Below are 23898 nucleotides of genomic sequence, written 5' to 3'. Positions count from 1 at the left end.
TCACTTTACTCTGTGTTACTGATTTACTGTGAAAGGGGAATTACTGCTTTGAACTACATTATCTTCTAAAATTTCCCCAGAACTCTGAGCACACATGTACTCCAAGGACTAGTAAATGGTGAAAGAAGGAACATTGCTTTGATATATCATGCTGCCTGCACCGACTGACTTCCTCAGAGATCCTGTTTTGTAGCTCTCCTAAATCATTTTTAGATTAAGTTGGCACATTCGTTATGCAGTTTGTCACTTAACATTATTTCTGGAGACATTGGTTTCAACATAGTTGTGGCCTGACTTGGTACTAAAACATGTCGTTTGCTTATGCCTTCTTCAAATCCCTGACACATCTTATTTAGGACCCTTGATCACCCAGAGTAGTGCCCACCCCACCCCATCCCCCTTAGCCCTCTTGAGGTGTGATTATACATTTATTTTTGTGTTTCTGATCTCTTTCTCCTCAATCTGAATGATTTCCTATAGTCAGGAGCAGTATGTTTTGTTAATCCCACTGCATTTGAACCATCTACTGTGCAGTAAGTGTTTTTGGTTGGATGAAGAAATTGTCTAGTGTTAAGCTTCAACTAAGGGCAAGAGAGTACTGGTGTTAGCTCTGTGTCTGAGATGGCGTGTCAGAGTGAGGAGGTTGACGTGCCATGGAGGACACACAAATCAGAGTACAGATCCTTCATTTCTGCTCTAAATTGTCTTAAAATCATCACGGTGCCCCAGAAAGCTTTAGTAGGGATCTTGGAATATCTTCTTCCAAACATAGGGTTAACAATATGAATAGTTGCCTGCTAAAAATGTGGACTGGCTTCCTTATATACAAACTGCCCTTACCATGTGTGTTTACTGTCCATTTGTGAACAGTTTAGCCTGGTTGAATGTTAGTAATTCTCAAAATTTAATGTTGGTTACAAGTTCATATTGGTCTTCTCTCTGCACAATCTGTGATTTATGACTATTTTATAGCTTTAAGGTTTGCTTGTTTTTTAAGGAAAAAAAGCAACATTCATTACACAAGTTGACTTAGAAATGGTGTCATTTAGCTGAAATATTTTATTGAAAGTGTAGTCTATTTTTTTTCAGGCACAACTTTATTATTATTTTTTCTTTTGTTTTGAAATCAGTAAAGGAAACTGGGTTCTAGAAGCAGCAGTAATCTAATGCAGCAAGTTTGTGCATTCTTCTTTTTTATGTTTAAATACATCTAAATTATCACACTGTTGGCACACCTCATTTGTATGAAATTATGCACCACATATACTAATTGTAGTAAAGTTAGCCTCTCATGCCAGTTTAAAAAAAAAAACTACTCTGGAAGATAATTTTCACTGAACTCTAACCAACCTTGGTTAAGTGGACAGTGACAAGATTATAAATGATACAAAAAATAACATTTTAACATTTGGGTAATTTTTAATATATTCTACCCTCATATGGTCCTCAGAATTAAACCATAATGAGCAGAAGAGGAAAAAGAATGCCACTGAGTGTTAAGGCAGAACATCCTGACAGAAGTGATGAAGGTAGAGTCTATACTAAATACCAAGTGCAGAATTTCATAGGGCCAACAGGTTAACAGTCTATATTTTTCACTTACACAGGTGAAGTAGATTTGGCAATTGTCAGTTATGTTAAATGCACCAAATAAAGCTCCTAAAATTGATACTATAAGGCTGCACCTTAAGTTTTCCAGACTGCAACTGTGCAGAAGTGTAGTCATTTTTATTTATTTTTTGCAGTAGGTCCTTGTTGATTGTTTTAAACATAGCAGTGTATACTTGTCAATAGCAAACTCTCAGTCTATCCCAAGCCTTCACCCTTCTCCTCCATAACTATAAGTTCATTTTCTAAGTCTGTGAGTCCATTTCAGTTTTGTAAGTAAGTTAATCTTTTTTAAGATTCCCTATATAAGCGACATCATAGGATATTTTTCTTGCTCTGTGTGATTTACTTCACTTGGTAAGTCCAGGTCCATCCAAAAATGTAGTCTTTACTTGCCGTTCTTTTTGAAAGTAAAAAATAAACTTTATTCATTCACGGTTCCTTTTCCTTAAAACCACTAACGCTGCATACATACTGAATTCACCATGGTAGTCTGTGTTTTTAAAAATTACTTGGCTTAATTTGGCTTGCTTGAAGCCTTGAGAAGAGATTCTGCGTATCTATATGAGGAAGGTAATATGCCCTTGAATTTTTTACATGAGGCTTCATTATATTCCTTTTGCGCAGATTGAGGTGATTCCAGCACTGTCAGGCCTGTTGCTGCTGTGAATCACTAATGATGTGGCTATTGATTGGTCCCTAAGCTTTAGCTGGATAACAAGGGAATTCTCTGAGGCTTTCCTGTATGTATTGTATTTTACTACAGCGATTGGAAGGGTGAATGAGAAGCAGCCTGTGTTTTCTAGGAGTTCAAGGCCTTATAGACTTCACTAGTAGAATACAAGCTCCTTCACGGAAGAGTCTGTCTAGGCTCCCGTTCCATGAATAATACAGAGGGAAAACAATCTGTGGTGAATGTGGAGTGATTGAATGGACCAGACTAAGAAACTACTGAAGTGCCTTTCTTTGTATTTTTTTGTGTGGTTAATTATAAGAGGAGGAAAAAGGGAAATTTGTGAGGATTTTAAAGGAATGAGGTTGTATTTGATTAGAGGTAAAAGACAAGACTTCATAGAAAATGAAAAGGGGGGGCCTTTCCAGTTAAGAGTAATTGAACTTTTTTGTTGAGGGTGGGCATTTCTCTGGTGTTTTCAGTGCCGAGGGTGCAGGTTAATCCCTGGTTAGGAAATGAGATCCCACAAGCTGCTGGACCAAAAAAAAAGAACTCTTGTAGTGTGATCACCTCTCTTAAAAATGTGTTTAAGGATGATATAGCTATACCAAAATGTCAGCAGTAGGTATGAGGTTAGTGTGGAGGCTTCTTTCTATACTTTTATGTCTAGTTGTTGTAGTACCGTCTGTTGAAAAAACACTTTTCTTTCTCCCTATGGAATTGCCTGGTGCCTTTGTAAATAAGTTTACCATATGTATTAGGGTCTATTTATGGACTCCTTTCTGTTCCATTCCACTTTTGGTCTGTTCGTGCTCTTAACTCTGTGCTGCCTTGATTTGTGTAGCTTTATATAGTAAGTCTTGAACTGGGTAGTGGATGCCCTCCAACTTTGTGCTTCTTTTCTAGAATAGGTTTTGACTTAACTAGTTCCTTTGCATTTATGTATAATTTCAGCCTCAGCTTATACAGTTAATTTAGATGTCTGTCTTTAATAGCATTGAATCTTCTTATCTATTGTAGAAGAGCATAACTTACCACCCCTAAAGTCTTTTTTTGGCATGTGGTTTATTTTGAGCTGAAAAGGGCCAAAAGACTCAGGAAGACACTTTTGATCTTGTGCGGCCTGTGCCTGCAGCGGCTTGGTTTCCCAGTCAGAGATTGAGACTGGGTCTCAGTGTTGAGCACACCAAATCCTAGACACTAGATTAATGGTCAGTGACAAGGACTCTGGCTTTTCAGCTTTATGTGGAAGAATTTCCACAAAGATGGAAAGTAGTGAGGCAAGTCAAGTATTTCTTAGGAGGAAAAGAGTACAGTATGTATGAATAGACACATGGGCAGACTGAGAGGTAGAGAGTCCCTGAGTTGTGCCCTCCTGGCAGTTTAAATCACTTTTCTGGTTATCATGGCAATCACCAACTGTCAAGGCCCTGAGGGTTGTGTCATTTAGCATGCTAATGTATTACAATGAGTGTATAATGAGGCCTATGGCCTCCTGGAAGCCAGACCTTCTGTCTTCTTGAGCCTTGTTGATTCTCACCAGTTTTTTTCCTCTTTGCTGCTTCCCCCTGAAACTTATATAAGAATAATTGATTTCTAGAAAAATATTTTTAAAAAGGAAAAAAAAATAGTAATTGGTTTCTATTTGGAGGAGGGACTGGGATATGATTCTGGGGTCATAGTCTTGGCAACATGTTTATTTATGTCTTTAATTTCTCTCAGAGATTTTTTTTAAGTTTTCAACGTGGAGGTCTTGTGCATATTTAATTTTTGCCTTTCTCTCTTTTTTGGAATGCTGTTGTTATTATAAATTGCTTTTTGATGGTGTGTAAAATGTAATTGAGTCATTGAACATGTGTCCTGTAACTGCTGAATTTGTTTGCTAATTCTATTGGTGTTCTGTGGGCAGATTTTTTGTATTTTCTGCACAGTCATTTATCATTTCAGCACAGACAGTTTTCTTTTCCTTAGCATTCATTATGTTTCTTTCTTTGCTTCATTGTTCCACACACAAAATTGAATAAAAGCAGTAGGACTGGACATCCTTATCTTGTTTCTGATCTTACAGTAAATGTGTAGATTTTAAAAAAATATATCTCTTTATTAGGTTATGATGAATCCCATGAATTTAAAAGTAAAATGAAAAGCGTAAGTCTTACAAAGAAAAATAGTAGGTGTCTTCACAACCTTGAAGTAGGGGGAGATTTTGTAGAGAGAATGCAAGAAGTGTTAAGGTTAAAACAATTAGAAATTGGATTTCATAAAAAATGAAACAACCAGCTTCAGATTAGGATAATAGAAATGTATGTAGTTGGCAAAGACCGTAAATTGGAGACTCTATCAGGAAACTGTGAAATTTTAGAGAACTGTTCTTTGTATTAATTAGGGCATATACATTTGTCAAATATTAGGAAATTGTATATCTAGATTGTAGGATTTCTCTCCTTCTCTGTCTAGCTTCTTTGTCTTTTGTTTGTTTTCTGAATTGAGCATATATTTCTTTGTAGGTAGAAAAAAAAAATGTTTGCAGAAAAAACACTTAGCAGTGAGGAACCATTGCAGATTTTGACCAGGAAAGTGCTGTATATACTTAAGGATGATTAATTTAAAATCTTACGTTACTTGATTTGGAGAGAGAAAAGGTATATAAAAGAGAAGATAAAAGCAGAGCATTACAGAGATAGCATCTTTATCATTCATAAACTATTGGACATAGAGGGCAGCAATGTCCAATAGTTTCCATAATGTCTGCATGCTACTAAGTCACTTCAGTTGTGTCCAACTCTGTGTGACCCCATAGACGGCAGCCCACCAGGCTCCCCCGTCCCTGGGATTCTCCAGGCAAGAACACTGGAGCGGGTTGCCATTTCCTTCTCCAATGCGTAGAAGTGAAAAGTGAAAGTAAAGTCGCTCACTCGTGCCTGACTCCTAGCGACCCTATGGACTGCAGCCCACCAGGCTCCTCCGTCCATGGGATTTGCCAGGCAAGAGTGCTGGAGTGGGGTGCCATCGCCTTCTCCGTAGTGTCTGCATAGCAGGTCCCTAATGAAACTTCCAGACCCTGAGACTTGGGTGACATTCCCGGGTTGGCAATAGCATGTGTACATTGTCCCATGTCGCCAACACTGACACTGCACAGTGGGAGAAGACACGCAGAAGCTCTGAATTGGAGACCCGCCTTGATTCTGCCCTAGGTGTCTCTTTCCTCGACTGACATTGATTTGTAACCCTTCTGCTGCAATAAGTTGTAACCGCAAGTATAGCTGCCCTCAGTGTCTTTGGTGAGTTCTTGCCACATACTGTTAATTCCTGGAGCTGAGCATGGTGTTGGGGCCCTCCAAACCTGCCCCTGGTGCCAGTAGTGAGGGTGATCTTTGGGACCCCTCGACCCTGTGGTTCTGTCAGGCGTGAGGGTGCTCTTGTGAATGGTTCCGAACCTTACACAAATTTTATAGATTTGATAGGGAAACAAATGGTATAAGGAGTATTAAATGAATAAAAAAGATGCAGATAGGCTGTTCAGAGAGAAGCCTTTGAGAGATTCTGTGGGGCCAAGAGGAGAAAGAACAAGTGGCAGAACAGAGCAGTCAGGCAGGCAGGAGAGCAACTAAAGGGTTCTGTTGCCCTTGACGTGGGGCAGATTGGGGAGCTCTGAAGGTACAGCTGTTAATCTCAATGAAAATTTCATTTCTTGGGTGTAGATGACTTGCATTTTGTACATGTCGATGGCCCTTGTCCCCACTGGTCGGCCCACTGCATGGTCTGCCCCTCTGGATCCATTTGTCCCAGAAGAGGAGTTAGCACGTGATGTTTGTCGCAATCTTGCCACTCCTGGTTCCTGTGGTGCTGCCAGCACCCTCTGTGAGGTGCTATGGTCTGTGTACTCAGTACGAGAGCAGTATTGTTTGGGGCAGGCAGTAAGAGTGCCCTTCCCGGATGCCCGCATGCCTCTGCCCCTGCACCTGCCCTTCGTGGGTTCTGCAGCTATCCCGCAGCTCAGCTGTCCCACAGCCCAGCTCTCCACCAGCCTGCAGGCTGGTTCAGAAAGGGTCCAGAGTCCATGCGATGGCTTCACTTCTACTCCTTCTGTGTCCCGTCCTCCCCCACCCTTTATGGATTCACTGGAGCACAAAATCCCTTCCTTCCTGCAGCTTCAAACGGAAGCATTCTTACCAATCATTTCTCCTAGTTTGACTCTTTAGGAGCTGTTCACTAATTCCCTAGGTGGACCCACATGTTTGATTCTTATGTGGTATCTAAGGTATAATTCTAAATATGTTTACAAACAACCTGGTAATGGGGCAAGTTTTTCTCTTTCTTAAAATTTATTTTTGCTGAGATATAATTGATATGTTGTGTAAGTTTTAAGGTGTACACTGTGTAGGGTAAGGTGTTTATTTGATAGGTTTATATATTGCAAAATTATTACTACCATATTTCTCTGTCATGAACTTCCCTGATGGCTCAGATGGTAAAGAATTTGGTTGCAACGTGGGAGACCCAGGTTCAATCCCTGGGTTGGGAAGATCCCCTGGAGAAGGGAATGGCAACCCACTCCAGTATTCTTGGCTGGGAAAGTCCATGGACAGAGGAGCCTGGAGGGCTACAGTCCATGGAGTTGCAGAGGCATGACTGAGCGACTAACACCTCTGTCATATCGCATAATTATCATTTTACTTCTTTTTGTGATCGGAACAGTTAAGATCTTGTCTCTTAGCAGTACTGAAGTTTATAATACGTCATTGTTGTCTATATTTTCTCTTTTGTTTTCCATCTGAAACTAGCATAAAAAAGGACTGTTTTTGTTGTTATTTAGTTGCTAAGTCATGTCCAACTCTTTGTGACCCCATGGGCTATAGCACACCAGGCTTCCCTGTCCTTCACTATCTCTCGGAGTTTGCTGAAACTCAGTTCCACTGATGGTGATAGTATCCAACCATCCAAACCTCTGTCACCCGCTTCTCCTCCTGCCCTCAGTCTTTCCCAGCATCAGGGTATTTTCCAATGAGCCAGCTCTTCACATCAGGTGGCCAAAGTATTGAAACTTCATCATGAGTACTTCCAGCGAATATTCAGGGTTGATTTCCTTTAGGATGGACAAGTTTGATCTCCTTGCAGTCCAAGGGACTCTCAAGAGTCTTCTCCAGCACCACAATTCAAAGGCCTCAATTCTTGGTGCTCAACCTTCTTTATAGTCCAACCCTCACATCCATACATGACTACTGGAAAAACCATAGCTTTGACTAGATGGACCTTTATTGGCAAAGTGATGTCTCTGCTTTTTAATACACTGTCTAGGTTTGTCATAGCTTTCCTTCCCAGGACCAAGTGTCTTTTAATTTCATGGCTGCAGTCACTGTCTGCAGTGATCTTGGAGTCCCAGAAAAGAAAATCTGTCACTGTTGCTACTTTCTCCCCATTATTTGCCATGAAATGGTGGGACTGGATGCCATGATCTTTTTTGAATGTTAAGTTGTAAGCCAGCTTTTTCACTATCTTTCACCTTTATCTAGAGGCTCTTTAGTTCCTCTTTGCTTTCTGCCATTAGAATGGTATCATCTGCATATCTGAGGCTGTTGATAATTCTCCCAGCAGTTTTGATTCCAGCTTGTGATTCATCCAGCCTGGCATTTCACATGATGTGCTCTGCATAGAAGTTAAATTAGCAGTGTGACAATATACAGCTTTGACTGCTCATTTCCTAATTTTGAACCAGTCTTTTGTTCCTTGTCTGGTTCTAACTGTTGCTTCTTGACCTGTATAACTGGTTTCTTAGGAGACAGATAAGGTGGTCTGATATTTCCATGTCTTGAATTTTCCACAGTTTGTTGTGATTCACATAGACAACAGGCTTTAGCATGGCTGATGAAGTAGATGTTTTTTTGTAATTCCCCTGGTTTTTCTATAATCCAGCAGATATTGGCAATTTGATGTCTGATTCCTCTGCCTTTTCTAAATCAAGCTTGTACATCTGGAAGTTCTCAGTTCACATACTGTTGAATACTAGCTTGAAGGATTTTGAGTATTACTTTGCTAGCATGTGAAATGAGTGCAGTTGTGCAGTAGTTTGAATATTCTTTGGCATTGTCATTCTTTGGGATTGGAATGAAAACCAACCTTTTCCAGTCCTATGGCCACTGCTGAGTTTTCCAAATATGCTGACATACTGAGTGCAGTACTTTAGCAGCAGTATTTTTTAGGTTTTTAAATAGCTCAACTGGAATTCCATCATCTCCACTAGCTTTGTTTGTCGTAATGCTTCCTAAGGCCCACTTGACTTCACACTCCATGATGTCTGGCTCTAGGTAAGTGACCACACCATCGTCATCATCCCAGTCATTAACACTTTTTTTGGTGTAATTCTGTGTATTCTTGCCACCTCTTCTTATCTCTTCTGCTTCTGTTATGTCCTTACCCTTTCTGTCCTTTATCATGGCCATCCTTGCATGAAATATTGCCTTTTTATATTTTCAATTTTCTTAAAGAGATCTCTAGTCTTTCCTGTTCTATTGTTTCCCTCTATTTCTTTACATTGTTCACTGAAGGTTTTCTTACCTCTCCTTGCTGTTCTCTGGAACTCTGCATTCAATTGGGTATATCTTTCCGTTTCTCTCTTGCTTTTTTCTTCTCTTCTTTTCTCAGGTATTTGTGAAGCCTCATAAGACAACCACTTTGCCTTCTTGCATTTTTTTTTTCTTGGGAATGGTTTTGGTCACCTCCTCCTGTACTGTGTTATGAACCTCTGTCCGTAGTTCTTCAGACACTCTACCAGATCTAATCCCTTGAATCGAATCTATTCGTCACCTCCATTGTATAATCATAAGGGATTTGATGAAGGTTATACTGAGTTGTTTTCCCTACTTACTTCAGTTTAAGCCTGAATTTTGCAATAAGGGGTTCATGATCTGAGCCACAGTCAGCTCCAGGTCTTGTTTTTGCTGACTTAATAGAGTTTTTCCATCTTCAACTGAAAAGCATATAATCAGTCTGATTTCGGTATTGACCATCTCATGATGTCCATGAATGGAGTCACGTCTTGTGTTGTTGAAAGAGAGTTTTTGCTATGACCTTATCCATATTTCTCCCCATCTTAGCATTGAAATTCTGGACTGGGTAGAATCATGATAATTTTTCTCTCTCTGTATTGAATCCTGTTTCAACCTGGAATTGAAAAAATTATGAGTTAAAGAAGTTTCAGATTTTGTTGGAATTTTTTGGTCTATTTTATATTGACTAGGAAGGAGTAATTGAAATTTTGCTGTTTTTTCCCTTATACAGGTTTTTTTAAATTGATTAGATAAGGTACACCCCCTTTTAAGGATGTACTTCAGTGGTTTTTAATATATTCACAGAACTGTGCAACTACTACCACTCATTCCAGAACATTTTTATCATGCCACAAAGAAACACGTCTGGGAGCGGTCAGTCCCCGTGACTCCCTCCTCCCAGTCTGAGTTTTTAACTGGACATAGTTTTCTATTTCTCTCAGATGTACCTCAGAGTAGAATTGTTGGGTAATATTGTAACTCCATGTTTAACTTCTTGAGGAATTGCCAGACTGTTTTTCCAAAGCAGTCTACATCATTTTGTATTCCTCCCAGCATTAAATGAGGGTTCTTGTTTCCCTACATCCTCACCAACATTTTGTCCGTCTTAGTGGGTTTTAAGTGGTATCTCCTTGTGATTTGCATGGTGATATCCCGAAAGGCCGTTAATGTTGAGCATATTTCCGTGTCCTTATTGGCCATTTGTATATCCTCTTTGGAGTTGCTATGTGTGTAAGTGTGTGCACGTTTGTACACGTTTTTACCACTAAAGTTGTTGTCCATAACACATGATTTATTTTTGAGGATCCGTGAGAGTTTTCCTTCACTTTCTCAGTGCCTGGAAAGGCAGTACCACTACCATGTCTTAATGATGTTATCAGTGTTTTTAATACCATGACTATTGTCTGGCCCTGCTTTCTTGTTGGCTTTCGGTGTTGGAAAGCACTATATGAGTTGAGGTTCACAGCTGTAGTTCTAAGAGATCTTAAGTTTGTATTACTATAGCTGTTTATTTAAACTCTTGTTTGCTAGTTCAAAAAATTATTATAAAAGTGGTATATAGTAGTGTTAAAATTTCAAACAAAATAGGGTGACTTCCCCTGTGGTCCAGTAGTTAAGCATCCACCTTGTAATGCAGGTTGCCTGGGTTCAACCCCTGATCAGGGAACTAATATTCCACATTCTGCAACAAGAGCCTATGCGCTGTATCTAGAGAGTCTCTGCCCCGCAACAGAAGACCCTGCATGATGCACCAAAGAGGCCATGTGCCACAACTAAAACCTGAATATTTAAAAAATTCAAATAAAAAAGGAAGCAAGAAAATTAACATTCTCACATTTTATATTTGACACACTATTCCACATTCAGTTTCCCCAAGGTAAATTAAGGGTTTTAAAGTTTCATAGGTATCCTCCCAGAAATTAATCTCTTCATATGCATATCCATATATGTAACTTCCATAAATGAAATTGATCTGTGTGTGATCTCCCATAATATGCTGTTTTCTTTCAGTAATTGAGGATGTATTTCCTTGAACCTAGATACAGTTCTGCATCATAGTTTTCTACATAGTATTCTCTTCTTTGTGTTTACTTTGATTAACTAGCTTTGCAGTGATTAGATGTTTATGTGTTCTCAGCTTTCATCATTGTAAGTAATGTGACCAGGAACTCCTTGCATGTTCACGGATGGGTTTGTTCTGAGAGTCAATGTGTAGGGGGAATTAGCTAGTTTGAAACATAATGCATTTTCATTTTAAAACGTTTCACCAGTTGCCCTCCAGGAAGATTATACTTATTTATACACTAACCAGAAGTACATCAGTGTGCCTCCACATAGCACTACTGTCTTTAAATGATATCTCCAGTAATCTCTTTGTTTTTATTTTACTCATTTGATTACTCATAAGACAGTCCATTTGTATTTAGTATTTTTAAAATATTGTGCCCTTCATATTATTTTTGACCATTGAATTTCTAAAAACTTGCTTTTCTTCTTTTTGTGTCATGTGACCTTGTATTTGTTTTTTTTTTTTAAAGAACTTTTAGTTCTTTGATTATAATTTCTTAGCATCTTGACTATACTCTTTTTCTGTCCTATTATGCTAAGTAAAATAATTTCACCTGTTTTCCTTGCATTGATCCTGTCAGCAGCCTACTTAGCTCTGTTTACTATACCATCCATATTCACTGTGACCTATCACATCAGGCTACCAAAATTCTTCCCTAGGGCAATAGTAATTTTTCCTGTATTGGCAACACACTAAGATGGTGATGTTCTTTCCAATACTGAGGCATAAAAGAGTGTTTTCAAGAAGAAAGGATTTAATAATAGCAGTATTCAGTTAAGCCACAGTTTCAGGAAGATGAAGGCTAAGGGTCAATGAACTACTTGGGCTGGGGTCCCTAGGGACCCATCGGTTGGGGCCAGTGATAGGTCATGCAGGTGTCAAGGTGAGGACGCACTAGAGCGAGCATAACAGATTCTTTGGTGAAATTTAGCAATGAAATTGAGAGAGAGGACTGTTGCTTGTAGGGGCTGAGGTCAGATACGGGCAGGAGAAAGTTGATTTTAAGACAGGATACCTGAGCAAGTTTCTAGGCAGAAGAGAAGATATCTGAGGAAAGGTTGAAGAGCTGACAAGGACAGAATTAAATGAGTGATTTTGGACGTGGTGGGTTAATCTTGGAAAGATTGAAGTCACATCTTTCTTGCTGAACAGTGGAGGAGGTTTCATATGGCTTTTGGGTTTAGGAGAGTAAGGACAGCATAACCTGTTGTGCAATCTCCAAAAGTTAGCACACTAGGCCAGCTTTTAATTTTACTTATAATTTTATGGATCAGGAATTTAGAAAGGGCAAAGCTGAAGGAGGTTTGTCTCTGCTTCATAAAATATGGGGCCTCAGTTGAGACATTCTAAAGGCTGGAGACTAGGATCATCTGAAAACCCATCATTTGCAAGTATTGCAAGGCCTGGACTACTGATGGGTGTGCCTCTCTGCGTGTTTTCCACGTAGCTTGGCTTCCTTATAGCATGGCGGCTTTGGGGTGGTCATCATCTTACCTGGTATCTCAGAGTTCCAAAAGGAAACATCTCCTTTTCAGAATGGAAGCTGTGTTCTTTATAACTTAGCCTCAAAAATCACACATCCATTTCCATTATGTTCTGTTGGTTAAAAGCACATCGAAAGCCCATCCAGATTTACAAGGAGAATTAGAGTCTATTTCTTGTAGCAGAACTTAAAGGTCCCATAAGAGCCAGTGGTTTGAGAGATGCTGGTGTGACCTTCTTTGGAGAGTACAGTCTGCCAGAGAATGCCATAAGAAATTAGTAAAAGGATGTAGTTAGTGCACTTTACATTATGTACAGCTATATTTTGATATAATCACTTAACCATTTTTCCTAAGACATAAATTCATCTAATATGCTTTTTGTCCAGTGCAGATTATAAGACCTAAGGCCCACTGACTATATCTAACTTGCTGTGTTGGGTACTTACCATAGGAATACGCACAAGCTGGTACATGAGTTAGGTTTTCTGATGATGATTAAACTGGAAAATGTTGTTATTCTCTGATTGTAAGACTAGGTGGGGCTTTAGAACAAGGCTTAGAAAGCAGGTCTGTTTTTCATCTATATGTCAAAGCACTTTTACTTACTGCATTTGTAGTCACTCATCTCTAAGACCCATGTTCTTTTCCCATTTTTAAAATTCCTTTAGAAATAATGAGAATTTGGATAATTCACAATGAATTATTCTTCATTGTTTACAAGCGGTATGACGTACACCTGGGAACATGCCTGTAGTTGTGTGGATGAGTTAGATGTTGCTGTGTGCTGTGATAAACCCATGCTCATTCATGAACAGTAGAAGTATGAAATAACAATAGGTCTTAACTTATTGAAGGAACTTAGTCTTTCCGCTGTATTTTGATGTCTGAGTGTATAATTATATCCTTTGGTTTTATATGGCCAGGTAAGTGTTGTCAGTTATTTTATTTTAAAAGTATTTTTGTTCCTAAAAGAATGTTTGTTTGTTTGTTTTAGTTGTGAAAGAAATCTCAATATTTCGCAGGTGTCTTCTGATTTCTAAACTCTACTTTCATCCAGTTCTCACTGCAAGATCCTTTGTCTCCCTAGTTCATAACTCAATATATTGTATTTTTGCTTATCCAGGGCTTCCCTGGTGGCTCAGAGGTTAAAGCGTCCGCCTCCAGTGCGGGAGACCTGGGATTGACCCTGAGTCGGGAAGATCCCCTGGAGAAGGAAATGGCAATCCACTCCAGTATTCTTGCCTGGAAAATCCCATGGACGGAGAAGCCTAGTAGGTTACAGTCCACGGGGTCGCAGAGAGTCCGACACGACTGAGCGACTTCACCTTGCTTATCCAGAACATAATTAAGAACTGAGAACTGAGCCCCAAATCTTTGAGTTCACATGAAGAGTCCAAGTTCATGTACTAAGGCTCATGTTTACTGTAGAGGAAACCCCCTGTTAAGATCTCAAATAATGTCTGTTTACTCTTCCTCTGCCTACCAAGCAAGTAAAGATAAGGCTAAGAATAAGAAGGAAGACATTAAAGCTATGAAAATCATTGTAAAACCCAGTAAACATTGCAGCCTTAGCTTGTTTGATGTAGTGATAAATTTTTTAGGCAGGTGGACTTGCCTAAACTCATCAGGTGTTAAAAGTCAGATTATTATCAAGCTTTTGTACAGCAACGTTTGGGCAAGAGGTCAGTGCAAGTAAATTCTATAATACCTTTATTGGAGCAATGGTTGATTCCTCTGTCAAAGATACATTGATGAGACAATGGCTGTGACTGGCACTGTGTACTTAAACAATGGAAAGTATTGGTAATGGATACAAAGTGTGTCCATTAACTATCTTTAATTGTGAATTCTAAGATTTGTAGAGTATTTATATACTCAGAATACCTTCAGTGAAATTGAACACTTAGTTGTATGTGTATGTTTGAGAAAAAAAGTTCATAACCCAAATTAGAGTCAAGTAAATCTGTAGACTCGACCACTTGAAAACGGCCACTAGCAGTCTGATCTGTTGGTAAGTCCTGTGCATTTTAAGAACTCCTGCCAATAACCCACCCCACCCCCTGCTCACCAGGGTGCATTTAAAATGCTTTTTTCTAAAGCCTTTTTCACTGGATTTAGAAATGATTCAGGACTGCTCTAGACTATAGAATGTAGAGATTGGGCTTTGAGATTCTGGCCTGACCCCCACGATGTGAATTGCATTTCCACTGTGAGCTCTGTTTTCTTTGAAGCTCTTTTCTGTCAATTTGCAGTGTTTTTTTTTTTTTTTTAAACATGTACTTATTGCTCTAAAGTTACAGTACTAAAAGGAGAAGAAATCTAGATTATTGATCATAAAAGCAGAAGGAATCCTTATTTTATGCTGTTTAGAAGCAGATTCTAATTTTGTAAACATGGAGCTGTTAGTGCACTTCTGCCCCTGAAATGTTTGTAGATCCCCTGATCGTTATGTTCAGCATCTTATGGACATTTTCATAGCTCAGTGTCTTTCTTACTAGCTCACCTTAAGTACTACACATTTTGATTTTGCAGGGTAACAAATATGATTTTTCATAGATACCATTCTCTTGGTAGTGTTTTTATATGATACAATTTTACATTGAGATTATTAGTTCACTTTTCCCCCATCTAGTCTAAGAGAAAACGATATCTTTAAGGATATCCTGTCTTGTTAAATTGCTTTTCACAAATAATGAAAGTCTGGAATTGTACAACTTGCACTGCTCTCAGGGCTCTTCACAAAGACCATAAGTGTGTCTCTTCAAAAAATATGCCAAAATTTTGTTGATGTGGATCTGGTTCTCTCATGACGTTGCAGTCAAGCTGTGAGCTGGGGCTGCTGTCAGCTGAAAATTTGACTGTCCCAAAGGATCTGCTTCATTTCCCTGCTCTTGCCTGCTCAGGTGGTTGTTGGGAGGCCTCACAGGGCTGGTTGCAGCAAAATAGCCAGCTTGGCAGGGGTGGAGAAGGCACCCAGGGCACCTAGCAGAGTAGCCATAGCCTTATCTCTTGGGAGGTGACCTTAAACTTGACTGCTGAATGTCTTGATTCTCTTATAAGAATATTTCAATCTTTGGATAGTCATTAATAAAAAGGTGAGTTAACTGTCATGTGGCGATTTTGTTTTATATAGAAATATCAAATCATTGTGTTATGTGCCTTGAACTAACATAATGTTGTAGATCAGTTATACTTCAATAAAAAGAGAAAAGATGAGTTAGTTTCTTTTCCTTCCTTTTTCACTTTGGGTCAGTTAGTTGTACCATCTTAAGTGCTATAGGCAGTACTCTTAACCCTGGCCTCAGTTCAGTCCAGTCGTGTGTGACTCTTTGCAGCCCCATGGACTTCAGCACGCCAGGCTTCCCTGTCCATCACCAACTCCCAGAACTTGCTCAGACTCATTTCCATCGTGTCAGTGATGCCATCCAACTATCCCATCCTCTGTCATCCCCTTCTCCTCCTGCCCTCAGTCTTTACCAGCATCAGGGTCTTTTCCAATGAGTCAGCTCTTCACATCAGGTGGCCAAAGTATTGAAACTTCAGCTTCAGCATCAGTCCTTCCAATGAATATTCAGGATTGATTTTCTTTAGGATTGACTGCTTTGATCTCCTTGCAGTCCAAGAGACTCTTAAGAGTCTTCTACAACACTCTCTCAAGAGTCTTCTTAGATTCAAGGGATTAGATCTGATAGACAGAGCCTGGCCTCTGACTCACAATCTGTGTCATTAGTCACAGTGGGTTTGGGTAGTGGTGGAACAGTAGTCAGCACTTATGGAGCACGTAATACGTGCCCAGATACGGTTTTGAGAAAGTGAGGTGTAGAAGGGCAAGTACCCAGAGAGGTAATTTACTCAGTGTCACTTAATGAGTAAATGCCACTGCTGTGGTTCCAAGTCAGCATCCCTGAATTTAGGCACAGGTCTGTACAAGTAATTGATAAGGAGGCAAAGGCCTGAAATTATCTGTTGCCTTTGTATTAACATTTCAAATGTTCAAGGTCTCTTATTCTATTTACTGCAATCACTATAGCTCAACTGCAAAAAACGTTTCTCCATCTGTCATATTTATCTTTTTAAGGTCATAGATAAATAAGGATCCTTTGCCTCTGGAGAATTTGTCTTTGCTCTGCTTTTCCCTCTACAGCTCTCTCCCGTTTATTAGTGTTACAGGAAATACTTGATGTAATAACAGATTAATCTACATTCAAGAGTTTTTCAATAAGTTTTCCCTATTGAATCTCCCCCAGTCAGAAGGGAGTTTAGCAGTTGTGTCATAGGCTTCATAACTGCTTGTTCGGGAGTAGATTCTTGGGCTATTTTTTATACATTTATACATCCTGCTGTGTGTGTGTATCCATGCCACTTTGTGGCGTGAGGAGCCACGGGGTCTTATTCCCAGACAAGGGATCAAACCTGTGCCCCCTCAGTGGAAGCACAATCTTAACCACTGAAGTGCCAGGGAGTCCCTGCCTTTTTATATTTAGCATTATTATTAGTGTTTCTACTGAGGTGCATATAATCTCAATTTTACCTTAAATTACTAGGGAAAATAGTGTTTCCTAATTTTAACAAATTTTTAGTTGATATACCCTACAAACATATTTCTTACAACTGTTATGTGTGATATGACTGTCGAACATTAGTAAGTTTGTGTATGATATGATTTTAAAGCAGTAATTTGTTTTCTTATTTGTTTTGTAACCTGAAAATCATGGTTACTAAAGAATGGTTCAAAAATTTTGTTCATTAAGGTCAATTACAATAGATACTTATGTAACATTGATGAACCATTTCCAATTTCTTATCTTGTATTGAGAAAATCAATACTGCTTAAAATGCCATTTTCTATTTTATATTAGAGTTTTTCTGTATTCATTCACAATTCCATACAGTTAATTCATACTTTAATCATCATAAAGAAAAGGGGTACATATTTTAGCTATGCAGGTCAAGAAGCGACAGTTAAAACTGGACATGAAACAATAGACTGGTTCCAAGTCAGGAAAGAAGTATGTCAAGGCTGTATATTGTCACCCTGCTTATTTAACTTATATGCAGAGTACATCATGTGAAATGCTGGGCTGGATGAAGCACAAGCTGGACTCAAGATTGCCGGGAGAAATATCAATCACCTTAGATACGCAGATGACACCACCGTTATGGCAGAAAGGAAAAAGAACTAAAGAGTCTGTTGATGAAAGTGAAAGAGGAGAGTGAAAATGTTGGCTTAAAGCTCAACATTCAGAAAACGAAGATCATGACATCCAGTCCCATCACTTCATGGCAAATTGATGGGTAAACAATGGAAACAGTGACAGGCTTAATTTTGGGGGGCTCCAAAATCACTGCACATGGTGTCTGCAGCCATGAAATTAAAAGACGCTTACTCCTTGGAGGAAAAGGTATGACCAACCTAGACAGCATATTAAGAAGCAGAGGCATTACTTTACCAACAAAGGTCCATCTAGTCAAAGCTATGGTTTTTCCAGTAGTCATGTATGGATGTGAGAGTTGGACCATAAAGAAAGCTGAGCACCAAAGAATTGATGCTTTTGAACTGTGGTGTTGGAGAAGACTCTTCAGAGTCCCTTGGACTGCAAGGTGATCCCACCTGTCAATTCTAAAGGAAATCAGTCCTGAATATCATTGGAAGGGACTGATGTTGAAGCTGAAACTCCAATACTTTGGTCACCTGAGGTGAAGAACTGACTCATTGGAAAAGACCCTGATGCTGGGAAAGATCAGCAGGAGGAGGGGAAGGCAGGAGGAGAAGGGGACGACAGAGGATGAGATGGTTGGATGGCATCACCGACATGATAGACGTGAGTTTGAGCAAGCTCTGGGAGTTGGTGATGGACAGGGAAGCCTGGCATGCTGAAGTCCATGGGTTGCAAAGTGTTGGACACAACTGAGTGAACTGACTATTTTAGCTGATGGGTGAATACTTTATCATAGTAGAAAGAGCACAGTGTTTAGAATCTAGCAGAGCTTGATTCTAATCCTGACTAATGCTTCCATCCTGGGTGATGCTGGACTAGTGTGTGTAACGACCCCCCCACCCCCCACCACTACCAACACACACACGTTCAGTAGAAATGATGATAGAGCATCTCAGTGTTGTTTGCCTTAGATGGCATCATAAACAAGAGTCTAGAGTGGGCCCTGAGCAGGTTTTTCATTTATTTTCCCCTTTAACTTGCTTTTTAGAGTTTGTTTCTGAGCATTTGGGGTCCCACCCACATACATTATCCAGGCCTGCAACAGAGCCTCTCTCCTCTGCCCCACTAGTTGGAGCCTGTCCCTACCTGCTTTGGGATTGCCTGGTCATCCAGACAGCTCCTCGCACCACCACACATTTGGAATGAGTAAGAGACAGGTTGAAAAATGGCATTCTTTTTTATTATGGAAATTCTCAAAGTAATTTTAAAGAATAATTTGAGGAATCCCTGCATTTCATCTATTTAATTGTCTTAAGAAATGACTTTTTTTTACTTTTTTAAATTTAAGGCAATTAGCATTTGCTATTACATTGGTTATTATGCTTCATTAATCCTTTTCTTATTTTTTAAAATTTTTATTGTTTGGGCCACACTGTGTGGCTTATAGGATTTTAGTTCTCTGACCAGGGATTCCAACTGGGCCACAGCCATGAAAACACTGAGCCCTAGCCACTGGACCACCAGGGGAGATCCTTTTCCCATCTTTAGTTAGATTTATTCCTCAGTATCTATCTATCTATCTATCTATCTATCTATCTATCTATATATATATTAGGATTATGTCTTTGTTATTTATTTTTCTTTAAAATTTATTTAGGCTTTGGTTGCACTGGGTTTTCGTTCCTTCACACAGCTTTCTCTGGTTGCACCAAGCGGAGGCTTCTCATTGTGGTAGCTTCTCTTGTTGGGGAACTCAGGTTCTAGGTGCATGGGCTTAGTTGCTTCATGGCATGTGGAGTATTCCCAGAACAGGGATTGAACCCATATCTCCTGTATTGGCAGGTGGATTCTTATCCACCAGGGTAGCCCAGAGTATGATTATATTTTTAAGATTTCAGTTTCTCATTGTTTATTGCTGATATCTAGAAATACCGTTGTTACATCTTGAGCTTATAGCCTCCTATTCTCTTTACTCCGTAGTTTTAGTAACCTTTCTGTAGATTCCTTCATCTTTTCCTGTTGCCATTCAAGTTGTCTGTGAATAGAGATACGTCACTGAACACAAGCAAGTTCATGTGCTCGACCCAACAGTGAGACCAAACGGACTAAAACATCAGAGTTTCAAGGAGAGAAGGGTTTATTGCAGGGCTGAGCAGGGAGACTCCAGGTGGCTCTGTGCTTCAGAAAACCCTGAATTCCCTGAGGGATTTCAGCAAAGCATATACTTAAAGGCAGGGTAGGGCCAGTGTCCCAGGGTGTGTGATCTCCTCATGCACAGTTCTGTGGTTGGTTGATGGTGACCACGCCTTAGGCACCAGTAAGTCTGGGGGCTACCTGCTCTTGATCATCAAGTAGTTAATTTCTGACATTTGGTGGTGGTTTTAGCATCTGAAAATCTTAGGTATATGCTTGAGGTACAATTATCTGGGTACTTCAGAGAAGAGTTGTGGCACAGGATATAGGGGAGGGGTCTGTCCCAGGAAGGTCCCATAAGGGCCTCTTTGGTTACAGATAGTTTTACATCTTCCTTTCCGTTTATTTTGCCCAGTTGTGCTGACCAGAGCTTCCAGGCCAGTGTAGAATAAAAGTAGGGAGAGTAGTCTCACTTACATTGTTCCTGATTTTAGCAGTTAAAGCACTCACTCTTTCACAGTTGGGACTGATGTTATCTGCAGGTTTTTCACAGATGTTCTTTTTGTCCTGCTTTGTTGAGAATTTTCATCAGGAATGCATGTTGAATATTGTGAAGTATTTTTTGTGTGCTTGTAGATTTGATATATAGTTTTTGCTCTTTTGGTGTGTTATTTGTGGTGAATTATATCTATTGATTTTTTAATACTAAACAACTTTTAATTCTTAGAATACTCCCTACTTGGTCATGATGTATTATCCTTTTAATATGTTGTTTAATTTGTTACATCACTATCAGAGGGCTAAGAAACTAGGGTCAGTGAAAAAAATGATACTTGATATTTTTTGCTAGAAAATAGTTTGCTGAAAATTCTTCCAGGCTTTTGTCTATGAGAGAGTTCTGAACTTTTGATTCACTGTTCAAACTGAACCTGTCTTGTGCTCAGCAAGGAAAAGGGAGTCATCTTTATCCTGGCCAAAAGTTTGCCCCAGATAGCTAAGAAGGATAGTTTCAGAATTGTTTCCTTTGAAGCTTTCCTAATAAATGGTGCAGGTAGAGCTTTAGTTATAGTTTTTTGGGTGTGCTTGGGAGATAGGAATCAGAGTGGATTTAAAAATTGCTTAACAATCCATTCTTACTCACTTGTATTTGTAATCCAATCTAATATATATTTTTAAAGACTAAAAGGAAAACTTTGGGGAATTCCCTGGAGGTCCAGTGGTTAAGACTTCACTGCCGAGGGTGTGGGTTCAGTCCTTGTTCAGGGAATTTAAGATCCTCCAAGATGGGTGACATGGCCAAGTTTTTTTTTTTTTTTTTTTTAAAAAGAATAAAAGGAAAACTTTTAAGTGATGAATGCATGATTTAGTGTAAGTCATGAAGTACAGTTGTATCAGCCAAACCCCTAAGTCAAGGGAGTCATCCATTGCTGGGCCCTTTCTGGTTCTCTGCTTGATGCCATCAGCAAGGTCCTTGCATGGCACTGCTTTAACCCCGTGCTCCTGTACTGAATGATGGTGAAGAAGCAGAAGGAGGGGTCTTGTCTAGCCTTTGATTGTTTTCAGGATTCCTTTTGTGTGGACAGTGTTGTGTAGGACACAGGATTTCCTCTGCTAGTAGCCATCATGGTATATGTTGTTTGCTCATTGCAGGGAAGTGGAGAAGAGAACTCATTTTCTCTTAATTCCCTGGATGCTGAGGCAGTTGGTGAGGTCTGCTGTGTGGAGATGTGCTCCACCCTCTTGGCAGCCTGAGAGTTACATTCTGTGAGAAGAGACTGAAAAATGTTTGGAAAGAGTGTTGCTTCCTGTAGAAATCAGGAAATTAGGATTTGAGAATTCATGGACTCAGATTTGAAATTGTGTACACCAGTTTTCAAAATAAAAATTAGGATCAGAGCTAAGATTTTGTATGCTGCGTGGCAAGGCCAAAAAGAAAAAAATTAGGATATGTTTGATACTTTCAGTTGTTTTCATATTTTTGTTTTAAGATTAACTTTTATGCCCCTCTTGTTTAGTTGGCCTTTTTTTTTTTGTATAGTATTCTTAGTGTAAGGGCTCCTGAGATAATGGGACTACGCTAGTAATTTCTTCAACTTTCAGTCCTATTGAGAGAAGGAACAGCTGTGCTTCTGCTGTGATTACACTGGAAATAGTGCCTGTTGGTTGTAGCTCACATGAACCGACCCTGGCTGTTCAGGAATTCAAGTCTGAAACATACAGTAGTGGTACAGGTTTCTTCTCTTTACACATAATTAAATTAGTTTTAAATTTAGAATCTTTCATGTTAGCGATAATATGCAATTAAATGGTAAATAGCTTTCAATTAAGCTATCAAATGTTCCTGTGTAATAAGACTGGGAAACGGTCCTCTGGGTATTAAAAATGGAATGCATTTCTTACTGGTGAACAAAGCATGCTTTGGAGTCAGACCCAACTTCCAGCCCTGAACCAGCTACTTATAGTCCCTGAGACTTTTGTCCAGTTCAGCAGTGTAGAAATTACACTGTCTGCTCTGAGTGGTTGTAAGAAACAGTAGACATCAGTGTTTCCTAAATACTTTGTGCTGTGAAATATGTCTAGTTTCTTGACGAAATGGTTTTGTGTGTCTGGAATTTGTAGCATCTTCTGTGCTCTTGGAGGTTCCCAATGTGTGTTAAGACACTGGGCTCTGAGAACCTCTTTGGTCAAGAAATCTACTCGCTTTGTTCAGCTTAGCATTTCCTAGACAGAACTTCTCCTCTCTTCCTCACCCCTGCTTGCTCACCTTTGGAAGGTCTGCAACACATGTTTCAGTGGATCATGATTTTGAAAATACAGTGCTTAGCACAGTATCCCTAGTTTACTTGAATAGTATTCAATTTCTTTTCCTCCTCTTCATTGTTAATTTGAATGATTTAAACACTATTGTGAACGCAGAGCCGACTTGAATTTGGTGTAGTCTTGTATGTAAGTAATAAGACATTTTTTCTTCCAGTTTTATTGAAATAGAATTGACTTAAGCAGTGTGTGAGTTTAAGCAGTATAGCCTAATGGCTTGACATGTATATATTGAGAAATGATGACCACAATAAATTTAGTGACCCATTCATTTAATAATTTGTTATGTTTTATTCCTAACATTATCTTTCATTTCAGTTCTTCTTTTGCCCCAAATGTTGTTAGAGACTTTGAAAGTTCATAGAAAGTTCTTATCTAGTTAAATTCCTGCTTTAATAATTCAACACAATTTAAATAATGATAACATTTATATTTCTTGAACTACTACTCCTGGCCCTCTGACAGATGTATTGAGGGTGTGGTTTAGATGCCTCCTGTTTTGAGCATGAACACTAGGCATGAACCATCCTTGCCTTTCTTGAGGGATTTGTAAGAATTCTGAAGATTTAAAAAATGAGAACATCTTTGCAATTAAAAAAGAAGCAGTAGATATTAAAGAATAAAATGTAGAAAAGTATTTTTTTAAGGAAAAAATTGGAAAAGATAGAGGAAAAAAATAAAATAGAGATAAAAAGAATAAAAGAGTAATTTTATAATCCAGAGATGTTTGCTGCTAAATATCTTTATCTTTCCAGACTTTTTCTTGTGTGTTTCACCAAAATGGTATCATATTAGGCATGCTACTTTGTACCCTGATCATCTTATTTACAATGCAAAGTGAGGTCATGTAGATACCTATGAAGCATTCTTACCTCCCCAAGCCCACCTTAACACTGAGTGCTCTCTCTTGCTCTCCAACCTGTTTCCTGGCAGGAGCTTGAGGTTGAGGACAAGTGGTGAGAGAAGCAAGTTCTTATGGTGGGTAAATTGTCATATATCGTATACTTCCTTATTGGTATGCAGAACTATACAGAGTACACATCCTTTGTTTTGGTGAGTTGTGTTTCACTGACCCCAAAAGATGTGCATTTAACTTATTGGTTAGAAATGTCCAGAGTTGGAATATACATAGTATGTGCACCTAGACTTTAAAACCTCCAGTTACTGTTAGAGTGTGTTGGGTTGGTTCATTGCTTTTTTAAGGTAAGTTTTTAAAAAATGAAGAAGCCTAAAAGAAAGACATAGGGCATTTTTCTCTTGATGAAAGATGCTCTTGAAAAAAAAAAGTTATATTATTAAACATGTTTCAAGTCCAATTTTACTATTTAGAGATTTATTTTCTGGTATGAACTGATAAGGAAGAAAGAGTTTCTATTACTATTTTTCTGGAAAAAAAATTTTTTTTTTT

At 39.0% G+C, this 23898-nt stretch overlaps 1 protein-coding gene across 9 annotated transcripts in view; it reads left to right on the top strand.

Annotated features, from left to right (window-relative positions):
* The window catches only part of SRPK2 (SRSF protein kinase 2), a 241593-nt gene that overhangs the window by 169877 nt on the left and 47818 nt on the right, over positions 1–23898 (top strand). The window lies entirely within an intron of this gene.

The sequence above is a fragment of the Oryx dammah genome, unplaced genomic scaffold, assembly GCF_014754425.2.
Source record: "Oryx dammah isolate SB20612 unplaced genomic scaffold, SCBI_Odam_1.1 HiC_scaffold_18, whole genome shotgun sequence".
Classification (NCBI taxonomy): Eukaryota; Metazoa; Chordata; class Mammalia; order Artiodactyla; family Bovidae; genus Oryx; species Oryx dammah.
The sequence above is the reverse complement of the archived record's forward strand: the minus strand, read 5'-3'. Positions and strand labels throughout refer to the sequence as shown.